The 12,182-nt window shown below is 37.2% G+C and overlaps 1 long non-coding RNA gene across 2 annotated transcripts; it reads left to right on the plus strand.

Moving 5' to 3' along the window:
- Window positions 1-125: 125 nt before the first annotated feature.
- On the plus strand, window positions 126-10,652 carry LOC149747010 (uncharacterized). Of its 2 annotated transcripts, none has more exons than XR_016388467.1 (3): window positions 126-325; window positions 2,090-2,171; window positions 7,241-10,652. It is a non-coding gene; the product is annotated as an uncharacterized LOC149747010 (long non-coding RNA). The 2 variants fall into 2 exon arrangements; XR_016388466.1 differs by having other exon boundaries at window positions 128-325; window positions 10,384-10,652.
- Window positions 10,653-12,182: the final 1,530 nt, after the last annotated feature.

Raw genomic sequence — 12,182 nt, forward strand, 5'->3', positions numbered from 1 at the left:
CGCGTGGGCTGCGCGGAGAATGGACGGCCTCGTGACCTCACGTCCGGCAGGCTGTAGGGCCTGCCGACCCGGCTCGCGCAGGGGGTGGAGCCGGAGGAGCGGCGGGCACTTCCGGAATCGACCGGCTGCCTGAGTGCCCGCTACCCGCTACCATGAACGAGGAGGCCATCTGCAGCGTCCTGCTCACCATCCCGTACCACAAGCTCGCCGACTTGCGCTACCTGAGCCGCGGCGCGTCCGGCACCGTGTCTTCTGCCCGCCACGCAGACTGGCGCGTTCAGGTGGCCGTGAAACACCTGCACATTCACACCCCGCTGCTCGACAGGTAGGGCGCCCTGGCGGCTCCACCGCGGAGCCCCGAAATCTGCGTTCCCCACCCCACTGGCTCTAATCCCGGGCAAGCGGGCTTTGAAGCCCAAGCGACGGTGACCCTTTAGGATCGGCCGCACACCTCGTCACCTCTAGGCAGCCGTTCAACGCTTGGGCTAACATGGTGGGGAGAGCAGGCTTCTCTGGAGATGAAGCAATCACGCTTCTTTTCACTGCCCTCTCCTTTTTTTCTTACTCCTGGGCCTCCTTTCTCCAGACACCAAAAATCAGCGATCACAGCCCAACTCTAAACGTCCTCTTTATTGAAATTGGGTTCTGTTTGCTTTGTTTTTCCCTTTTTTTTTTTGAAGTCGAATTCTAGGGCTGCACTGCCCAATAGGTAGGCTCTTAGCCACAGGTGGCTATTACTTTTTTTTTTTAAGTGGCTATTAGAAAATTTCAAATTGTATATGTGGTTCACATTATATTTTTATTGAACAGCACTGCTGTAGAGTCTGGGACGTTTTGGTTTGGGCTTTTTGTTGTTTTTGGTTTACACATGTAGGCATGAAAGTTTAGATATCAAACTCAATTTAGTTTCTCCTCTTACCGTCACAGGGAAGGAAGCCTGTCTCTAGAGGAAACTTGTATTATTTTTGCTAACAATAAACGGAAATCAGAAAGCTGTTAAATGACCAAAACTTTTGAATGTCTCTCCCATCCTGGAACAAGTTTAGTGCAATGTCCAGATTTCAAGGGAAGGCTAGATTAGTTCCTGTTTCCAGAAAAACCTTTCAACCATATATATTAATCAGTGAGTCTAGTCACTAGCCTTGTGTATTTTCCTTCCAATAGGAATTTAACTAGGCCCTGCATTCAATTCTTAGTGAGTTAACATCCATGATTGCAACATTCTCCTCTCCTCCCCCTCTATCTAAAGTGAAAATACATCATGCTAGATGCCTGATTAGCCAGAGGCTGTCAGTATCCAACAGCAGATAAATTCCTCAGCTTCAGCCCTGCTAATGGTATTGACTTTCATCTGCCTGTGGCTTTTACTTGCTCTCTTGCGATCAGGCTTGGATGGGCTAGATCTCACAGTAAGTTTGAGACACCTCTAGAAATTGTTCCCGCTTTTTGTGTACCATAATCCTGATTTAGTGATATACAGGGTATATTTACCCTGGGTCTTGAATTCTGTGGAGCAATTACTGGGAAATTATGTGTACGTAGTCAACTTTGAAGGGTGGTGGTTGATTAGAGAGGGTAGATGTATTTTAGAATCAACTATTAAAATATATGGAAATCTAGTACTGATGGATTCCTTAGGTATTTTAAAGGAGATTGATCCTCCCATTTTGGATGCTGCTTCTCAAGATTTTAATTTATCTAAGTTTTGTGCCATTTGGGACCAAGAAATGAAGGGAGCTCCCTTTCGTGCTCATTAACAATTTCATAATCTAAAATTCTTCACTACATCGGGTAGGAAATTAATTCTGCCGTCAAAGAAGCCATAAGGAACAGTGCAACACTCTGGCATTACTGCATCACATTTTTCTCCCACTTGTTTCCTAGAATGTTAACATTAGCGGTATTTATGTAGTCTGAGCATAGGACTGGGCTATGCAGTTGACTCACAGGGTGTCTTATGTCCTCACTTATGAAGTGGGAATAACAGATACATGTACTTCTTGGGCTCTGGTGTGGATAATGTTTGCATTGTTCCTTGAGATCACAAAAGAAAAATAAGTTTATGTGCTGTAACATGTTCTTATTTTAGTGATTGGTGAATTATTCTCTGTAACCTGACTTCTGCCCATGAGAGGACCTTCCCCAACAATCTCCCAACGCCTTATGAGTAGGTGAGTCTGATAGGTTGTTCAAATACCTTGTGTAAACAGTGTAACTGTTTAGTAACTGAAATTTGCTATGGGTAATTTTGGTAATATGTCTATAAAAGCTGTTTTACATTTTAATTTTTTTAATATAAAAACCTATTTTTAAACTGTTTTGGCTTTCTCTGTTTTCCCATTCATTCTTCCTGAAATCTGACTTCAAGAATTTTCCTTCTCTGATTAAGCAGTGAGTGGAAAAAACAAAGGCTTTAGAGTCCCACAATTGCAATTCAGATCTGACTCCAAATCTGCCACTTATTGTTGGCATGACCAATAGAAACTATTAATTTATGTGAGCCTTAGTGTTCTCATATATAAAGTAGGGATAATGAAACCAACTGTAGTAAAGTGGCCAACACATAATAGGATCACAAGAGAAGGAAGAATGCATCATACTCTTAATGGGAGGAGGAATTAGTATATTAAGTATCACTAAGATATCCCCTAGCATGCCCTCTCTATAATTCTTTCTCAGAGTATCCAGGAGCCTTCCCGGCAAAGGTGCTACTCAATAACTGTCTTGTTGACCTACATTTCATGAGGCAAATACAGACCTGTTTCAGCTTAGGAAATATAAATTTAATTAAAACAGGTCTCACAAACTGGTATAATTGGTTGCCTCACAGTTGGGATATTAAGTGGCTGAAGAGCAGGGAGAAGAAGAGAAACTCTTTATGCATTCTTGTAATTCTTGAATTTTGAAACATATAAGTATATTACCTATTCAAAACATAGATAACTAAGATCTTTTTGGTTTATTTTGCTTATGGTTCAGAGCAAACTCTAAATTTTCAGCTTTCTTCCAGTAAAACCAACTGGAACACTTCACACATAATGGAGAATAACCACTATTTTCAGGTCTGGGATTCAGTGAATTGCTAGGGGTAGTAAGGACAACTTTGTTTTAATACTTTTTACACCCAAATCCCTTCTATCGTGATGAGGCATAAGTGGCCTTTTACCTTTCAATTTAGTGCTTACCCTTATTAAATTTACCAGTCAATTGGCTAATATTTAGAGAAAGAGCCTCTGCTCTATGTATTACCAGAGTTGCCACCAGACCCTTGCTCAAAACTCACCAATCCCTCCTTTGAACAGGAACTAACGTATATCTTTAAGTCACAGGGTCTGGACACAAAGGAAGTTATAGGTAGAGAAAAACAAAAACTGGTTAGAATCAGCTGAAACCAAAATGGCTACGAATCTGACCTCCAGCAGACCCTGAGTCTCATTTTATGCTGATTTTACTATATAGTATACTATATGACACACCTACAGGTGACTATGACCGGATGTCACAAAGCAAAAAAGGACAGAAAAGGGATGGTACCCCATTTCCAGGGAAGCCCTGCTTCTTTCCCAGAAAACCAATGCACGTGCCTCACCGTCATTAGTCTCACTCCTACCTTCATCGTCCTTATTCCTTAAAAGCAAATCCCTCTCACCATTAAGGTGAGAAGTTGATTCGTGAACTAAGTTTCTACGTCTCCATTCTCTGACCATTGAATAAAGCTGCTTCAATCTCAGCCTCGGTTTTATTTTGGCTGCATGAACTCAAAGGGAGAAAGAACCTTCCCCACTGAGGCAGAGGGCCTCAGCAGGGCTAGGGAGCAAGCAGGGGTCCATAAGACTTAATTTCATAAAGTATACATAACAGTGCTTTGGGAAAATTCCTTTAAAATACTCAAGTAATGACATGAATGTTCACAGAATGCATAAAGCTTGAAGGTATTCCTTTCATAGAATCTTTTCAAGAAGTAATACTTATTCTGATAATACTACTGTTACTAAAAAATATTTTTGAACCATTTGTTTGGAGATGTCTTTAGACTCAATTTACAATCTCATGTTTGCACAGTTATAGCTAATATAGACGAGTAAATAAGAGATGATAAGTCCACCATAGTTTAGAGTAGGAAAAACTCATTTCAATAGAGATTGACTAAGGAATGACAGGGCATCTGCTCCACACAGAGCAATCAGCTCACTGCTTTAAGGGAATATTTTAAAAATAATTTGTTCATTATAAAACTATATAACAGAATATGTGCATCCATGAATGATTTTCTTTTCAGAATTATCTAGGTAAGCAATATAATAATACTATGATTGCTAAAATATTCTTAAATTAGCCATTTAGTGTGCCTTTAGACTCAGTTTACAAGTAATGTGAAAGACTTAATCTCATTTTTGTTTGGTTATCGTTAATGCAGGACACTAAATGAAAAGATAAATCCTAATATAATTCAGAGCTAAGAGATAGCATTTCAATAGACACTGGCCAAGAAATTATCTATGAAAGAAGTAAGATTTAAATTAGACCTTGAATACAAGTACCATTTGGAGATGTGTAGAGAGATAAAGATAGCACTCTATGCGGAAACAGCTGTGTAAACAAAGTCATCAATACTGGACAACTCAGATTCTGCTCATGAGAGAGTAAATAGATGTAAGTGAAAACAAATATGTAAGGGAAGACTGAGAAAAAAAATTAGGGTAAGAGTTTGTACGAAATTGTGGAGAGCTGTGGGCATATATGAGCTTTGATTAGCATGATGCCACTGGTAGCCATACACCACATTCAAAAACCATTTTTATTATTTTGCTATAAGGCTTTCCATTAGCAGTTTGATGGGATTCATTGTTTGGTAATACTTCAGTCTATATGCTGCTTTCATTAGCTAGTATAAGCAAGATTCCTATTAAAGATTTTTTATTTCCTATAACATTTCTATTTTAATTTGTTATTTATAGTTTAAAATATTTGATGAAGACTCTATGACCTTTGGAAGATCAGAATAGGAGAGGTATGAAAAACAAATGACTCCATTCATTAAAATGTGAAAAAGTAGCTTATTTTCCCAAGAGTGGTGAATGAAAGGCCACTGTGTAGATTACATAATCTTGCAAAGAAAAAAACAAGCCTGTTTTTCACCAAAGCGGATCTGTTGGAGTTTTCTTCTAGTTCCTACTTCATTCTTTAATTCACAGTTGTATGACTTCTTTATTCTCCTTGTTTTACATTGTTTACTATTTCTTCCTGTCTTGACTCTTATTCCACTAACTTGTCCTAAAGCCTCAAAATCTCCCACCTACACCGTTATGTTAGTCACCACGGCAATGCTTAGGGCAGGTTATAATATATAGGCAGATACTGCCTTTATCTGGCATGTTCCCTTTGTGAGTACTTTTCAAACATCTTTCAGTGTTTGGTACTTTCTTCATTCCTGATCATTCAGTATGTCCATGACCTCAAGTGAAATCACTGTAACACTTTTACTAAGTATTATGAGAGATTGGACATGATAATATTATGGGACTCTCTAAAGGAAATAACAAATCTGAACTAGAAATCATTATGCAAGGCTTTCTAGTGGAGAAGAAACCTAAGGTTAGCCAAAGTGATAATCAGGAGCTACCCAGGCAAAATGTTGAGGTAAATAACTGCTGTCAGAAAGCATGGAATAAGCAAGTGTTCAGAGGAGAAAGAGCTGACGGTTTTGAGGGAACTACAGATGACTTGGCAGAGATGGCACATGGGCAGTGAATCTGAGATGGGCGTGAGGAATGAGGCTGACAGGGTAATCAAAGCCTGGGTTGTGAAAGGACATGGATGCCATAGGATAGATGATGTCTTTCATCCTGAAGGTAAAAAGATGCTACCGACAAATTTTAAGGAGGAATATTACATGAAAACATACAAAGTTTTAGGAAGATTTTTCTAGCTTCAATGTAGAGAATGTGTTAGGAGTGCTCAAGACAGGAGATAAGGAGTTCCACTAAGAAGATATTTTAATATTCTGAATGAGAGATGATAGAACCCTGAAGTGGAAATATGGTAGAAGGAATGGAGTGAAAGGGAATACTCTAGTGATGTTATGCGGGTAAAATCAACAGGATTTTGTGCTTAATTGAATGTGAGGAGTGAGTGAAAATAAAATTTAATCTCTGAGAATTAAAAAGTATAATATATGTAATGTTTTCTTCAAGCTAGTATTCAGAAATATTAGTTTTGATTTAAATTCTGTTTATACCATAGTGTTCTATCCATTATAGGGATAGAATTTTGTGTAATTATAAAATTGACTTCCACCTAGTCTGTATTTGTTTCTAGTACATTTTTAAAGATTCTTCATTATGTGTCTAGTTTGATGAATTCCTATGATAATGTCTATTAACTGTCTTTATCCAGGTATTACTAGACTGGCAATGGCTTCTATTTTTGTAGCTTGAGAGTCTCTCTCTCTCTCTTTCTCCCCTCACCTTCTTCTTTCCCTCTCTCTCTGTCTCTGTCTCTCTCTAATTACTTTCATTTCATCTCTTCTCATTGCTTTCTTATTTCCAGGTGGTAGTGAGTGGGATTTAATCCTAATTGGATCCAAGCTGAGGCCAGATCCTTTCTTTCACAAATTATGGGCCCCGTTTCATACCAATTCACTTTGGTGGGTGTGTATGTGTGTGTGGAGTGGTGGTATTTTTGAGCCCCTTGTATGGTGGGCTACATAAATACAGTAATAAAAATTTTTTTAAATAGAATTTTTATGAAGAAATAAGAGCAATTCATATCCTATAAGAAGCCTATAAATAACGTTTTCTTTCTCCTTCAGTCTTTGCCAGACTGGCTAAGCTGCCATGACTTAAACGAAGGGTCTGCAAAATGATCTGAGACAGCAGAAATAAGCCTGTTTCTTATATGAGACACAGGATTTATTAGATCCACTTTAGAGATTCTGTGAAAAGTTTTAATTTTAAATGGATTTTTAAATGTCCTCCCCCTTTTCTTCTTTTAAAATCAATATTTTCTGCCTCGTGTCTGTATTTTTTAAGTGTTAACCCTCAAATTGAATATACCCTGTGCTTGGCAAATGAATATTAAATGATTTTTCCTGGAAAATGTGTTTGCTCTTTAAATTTGACAGTCATTGCTTATATGGTAAATGTTGTCAGTGCCAAGAACTACCTGGCATGGCTGCCAGCTACAGGTCCATTATTTTCATTGCCTTTAACCTATAATAAATATTTACTGCTTTCCATAGAAAGAGACTGCGTAGCTAAGCAGGATGAAAAGTAAGTTTATTCTTCTGAACCTTAGTTTCTGCTTTCACATCTAAAAGATAACATTAAACGCTTCCTCTGTGTACTACTGTCTTTACAAAACTGTTTCTTACCACTTATTTTGTGAAATGCTCACATCAGCCAAATCATGTCTATTTGAAATGACAGTTTGAATTTATCACTAAGTGAGACCCAAATTCTGCTTCATCGTGGAGTTATCTACATTTTTTGTTTTGTCATTGGGAGAAGGTTCTGAATTTTAATAGAATTTTTTGAGGACTGTATGCCTTTAAGTATAAAATCACCAGGATTTGCTCCGGGAATTTGGAGAAGAACTAAGCCTACAGGTAAAAATCAAGAGATCCTAATTGGGAAGAGGCAGAATTCAAAGGCTAGGAGGATGCTTTGATCTTTTAGATATGCAGGCTGGCAATGGGGACCCACTGAAGACGATTAAACTGAGGCATGGCATATAAATGTCATTGTGAAATGATTACTCTGATGATATGTGGAGACTGAAATGGTAGAGTCAGGAAAAGTGGGGTTTAATATAAACAAATACAGTAATTGAAAGAAATACAGCAATATTGTACATCAGGAATATCATAATAGTGTATGTGTGTAAGTACCTAGGCACATGAATTTTTATTGTGAGAATTTTTATAATAATAAATATTTGGAAAGAGCTTAAATTGTCAAAAATCAGGGATTGGTAAAATAAATATGCTACTCTCCACTCTAATGAAGCCACTGAATTTGATTTCTAAAAAGCATATTTAGTACACAATGTTCATGGTACATGGTTGACATAAAATAATGTTCATGACACATTAAGTGAAAAATTGAATATCTATATGACAGGTTCATATTATATGCAAATAAACACATCTAGATGGAAACACTAAAATGTTATCTCTAAATGATCAAGTTATAGTTGATTTTATTTTCTCCTTTTATTGGTATTTAGATTTATTTTCTCAATTTTTATAACAAGTGAGCACTGTATACATGATTTCTGCACTTGTCCACATGCTGAAATATTATAATGCAGCACTATGGATGTGGTCATGAAATTTGAGAGAAGGGCACAGTTTTAGAAGTCAGTGTTAGATTGAACTTCAATTTGATGACATTGAGTTCATCTAGAATTCTAATAAATTTCATGTGATTGACCAATGTCACCACCAATGAAGCTCTACAATGTAGTCATTTCTCAAATATTAACTTTATGTGTATCACAACCTTACTTCATGGGAGAGAAAATGTGTGAACAAAGAAAACAGCCTTACAGTCAAGGAACTTTTGTATGGTAATGTCTTATAGTATAGTCTCTAACTACATAGGATAATTATATCGGGCAAGGATAATCTACCACTAGCAAACCTTTGAAGTTTTCAGCTACAAAGAAATTATGTCTCTTTCCAAATAAAAGTTTAAACTCCCTTATATTCTAACAAAATATTTTCAGTTAAAATAGACAATGAATTAAGTGAAAATGTATGGCATCAGCCAAACATCATGTATGCTTACTATAAAAAAATTTTCAGTCACACACAAAATACACCAACCAGTGCATTATGATTTACTTCATTCAAAACATATTTTCATTATCTATCTTGTGCAAGGCACTGTGCTAAGCCCTGCAGAGCATACAAAACTTATGAAATATAGTATGATCTCAAGGAAGTAATAGTCAGATGAAATGACATAAGTATTGATAGCCAGAAAGCAAGGTAAATATAACAAGGTAAGTATAACAACAATAAGAATCATACAGACAACTAGTTTAACTGAATAAGAAACAGAACTCTTTAAGTTTTAGATTTTCATAAGAAGCTGAGAACAATACAATAGGTATTGCGTACCCTGCCACTTCAGAGGGTGGCAGTAGATGCAAGACTTTCCAAGAAACTATGAGAGCTGTTATGCCATCATTAACCCACCGTGTTCCTACAGACAAAAGTAACCCACTTTACTGAATGGAAAGTTTTCAGCTCAAAGGGAGGTTGTATAGAGGAGGATTCTGAGAAACTGAAAGAAGTGAATTATGTTCTCAATTATTAAGTATGTAACTGGCAACAGATAGCAAGAAAACCTGATAGATCAGCTCCTCCGCAGTCCTAGGTCTTGAGTGAGTAGCAGTAAGAATCTACACACGTAATTTTAATTGTCATAAGAAAATATTAATTTCTAATTTTGACTATGGAGTATATACTCACAGTCCCAAAATCAAGTGATTGCTGATGGTTTCAAAATACTGCTTCATATAGTAGATACAAAGTTTACACCTACATGGATCATATAACTAAGTCCTTAAGAGTTTAAGTCATATGATACATGATGGCATAAACTATATATATATACACACACACACACACACACACACATATATATATATTAAGATTTAGAACAATGATTCTGTGATATGAAGAGTTAGATGATTTTTTTCAGAACAAGCTTTGTTCTCACAGGTTATACCTATTTTATAATCACAAGATTATAAAAGAAAATTTTATAAGAAATCACAAGGATTTGAGGAGCAATCTATTTATTTTGAGTAGAATGGGGTAAAATTCTGCCATTGTGCATTTCAAATCCGGGAAAGGGAAGCTGAATTATTATATGTAAAAATACATATTTTTGAGACAAATAGCTCACTATTTGGATAAAATAAAGCAAAATCCATACCTCATTCTTTGTAACTTCCAAATTGCTCAAATGGCTAAAATACTTAAATACAAAACTAATCCATAAAAATAGCATAAGAAATCTTCCTAGGGTTTAATTTTTTGAAAGTACTCTAAGAATGGGGAAGACCTGAGTACAGTAATAACTTCAGACAACATAAATGATAAATTTGAAAATATAAACATTTTCAAGAGTTTTTAGGGGACACACACTCCAAGTCAAATACATAGAAAAAGTTGTTCTATATCCCTCATAGATACACAGTTCCTGAGGTGGCTCCTAATGATCCTTATCCTCGTGTATTATCCTTCTCTTAAATTTGGGCTGGATCTGGTGACAGTTTCCAACAAATAGAAAAAGCAAAAATGATGGATGTTACGTTCATGATTAAATAATAAAGGACTGTATCTTCCTTTCTCTGGCTTCAACACCTTAGACTGCTGCCATGTCATGAGGACATTCAGGGAGCCAGTGGAGAGCCCTATGTGACAAAGAAACAAGACCTGACAGCAACAACATGAGCAATCTTGGAAGGGGACTCTCCCCCAGTTGAGCTTTGAGATGACTGTAGGCCCTGCCAATGTTTTGATGGCACCCTGCCTGAGAGCCGGAGCCTGAGGCTTTGACACTCCCAGCTAACTTGCACCTGTTTTCCTATATCTGTTTCCATAGAAACTGTGAGATAATAAATGTCTGTTGTTCTAAGCTGCTAAAGTTTTTGGACTATTTGTTACACAGGAATACATAATTAATAAACCTCTTAATTCTTTTTTTTTAACGTCTTTATTGGAGTATAACTGCTTTACAATGGTATGTTAGTTTCTGTTTTTTAACAAAGTGAATCAGTTATACATATACATATGTTACCATATCTCTTCCTTCTGGCATCGCCCTCCCTCCCACCCTCCCTATACCCCGCCTCTAGGTGGTCACAGAGCACCGAGCTGATCTCCCTGTGCTATGCGGCTGCTTCCCACTAGCTATCTATTTTACGTTTGGTAGTGTATATATGTCCATGCCACTCTCTCACTTTGTCACAGCTTACCCTTCCCCTCCCCATATCCTCAAGTCCATTCTCTAGTAGGTCTGTGTCTTTATTCGTCTGGCCCCTAGGTTCTTCATGACCTTTTTTTTTTTTCTTAGACTCCATATATATGTGTTACCATATGGTATTTGTTTTTCTCTTTCTGACTTACTTCACTCTGTGTGACAGACTCTAGGTCCATCCATCTCACTACAAATAACTCAGTTTCGTTTCTTTTTATGGCTGAGTAATATTCCATTGTATATATGTGCCACATCTTCTTTATGCATTCATCTGTCGATGGACACTTACGTTGCTTCCATGTCCTGGCTATTGTAAATAGAGCTGCAATGAACATTTTGGTACATGACTCTTTGAATTATGGTTTTCTCAAGGTATATGCCCAGTAGTGGGATTGCAGTGTCATATGGTAGTTCTATTTGTAGTTTTTTATGGAACCTCCATACTGTTCTCCATAGTGGCTGTATCAATTTACATTCCCACCAACAGTGCAAGTGGGTTCCCTTTTCTCCACACCGACTCCAGCATTGTTTGTAGATTCTGACCAGTGTGAGATGATATCTCATTGTAGTTTTGACTTTCATTTCTCTAATGATTAATGATGTTGAGCATTCTTTCATGTGTTTGTTGGCGGTCTGTATATCTTCTTTGGAGAAATGTCTATTTAGGTTTTCTGCCCATTTTTGGATTGGGTTGTTTGTTTTTTTGTTATTGAGCTGCATGAGCTGCTTGTAAATTTTGGAAATTAATCCTTTGTCAGGTGCTTCATTTGCAAATATTTTCTCCCATTCTGAGCGTTGTCTTTTGGTCTTGTTTATGGTTTCCTTTGCTGTGCAAAAGCTTTGAAGTTTCATTAGGTCCCATTTGTTTATTTTTGTTTTTATTTCCATTTCTCTAGGAGGTGGCTCAAAAGGGATCTTGCTGTGATTTATGTCACAGAGTGTTGTGCCTGTGTTTTCCCCTAAGAGTTTGATAGTGTCTGGCCTTACATTTAGGTCTTTAATCTATTTTGAGCTTATTTCTGTGTATGGTGTTAGGAAGTGATCTAATCTCATACTTTGACATGTACCTGTCCAGTTTTCCCAGCACCACTTATTGAAAAGGCTGTCCTTTCTCCACTGTACATTCCTGCCTCCTTTATCAAAGATAAGGTGACCATGTGTGCGTGGGTTTATCTCTGGGCTTTCTAT

The sequence above is a fragment of the Delphinapterus leucas genome, chromosome 17 (assembly GCF_059928025.1).
Source record: "Delphinapterus leucas isolate spDelLeu-1000000601 "Yukka" chromosome 17, BTC_Dleu_Yukka2, whole genome shotgun sequence".
In the NCBI taxonomy this organism is placed as follows: domain Eukaryota; kingdom Metazoa; phylum Chordata; class Mammalia; order Artiodactyla; family Monodontidae; genus Delphinapterus; species Delphinapterus leucas.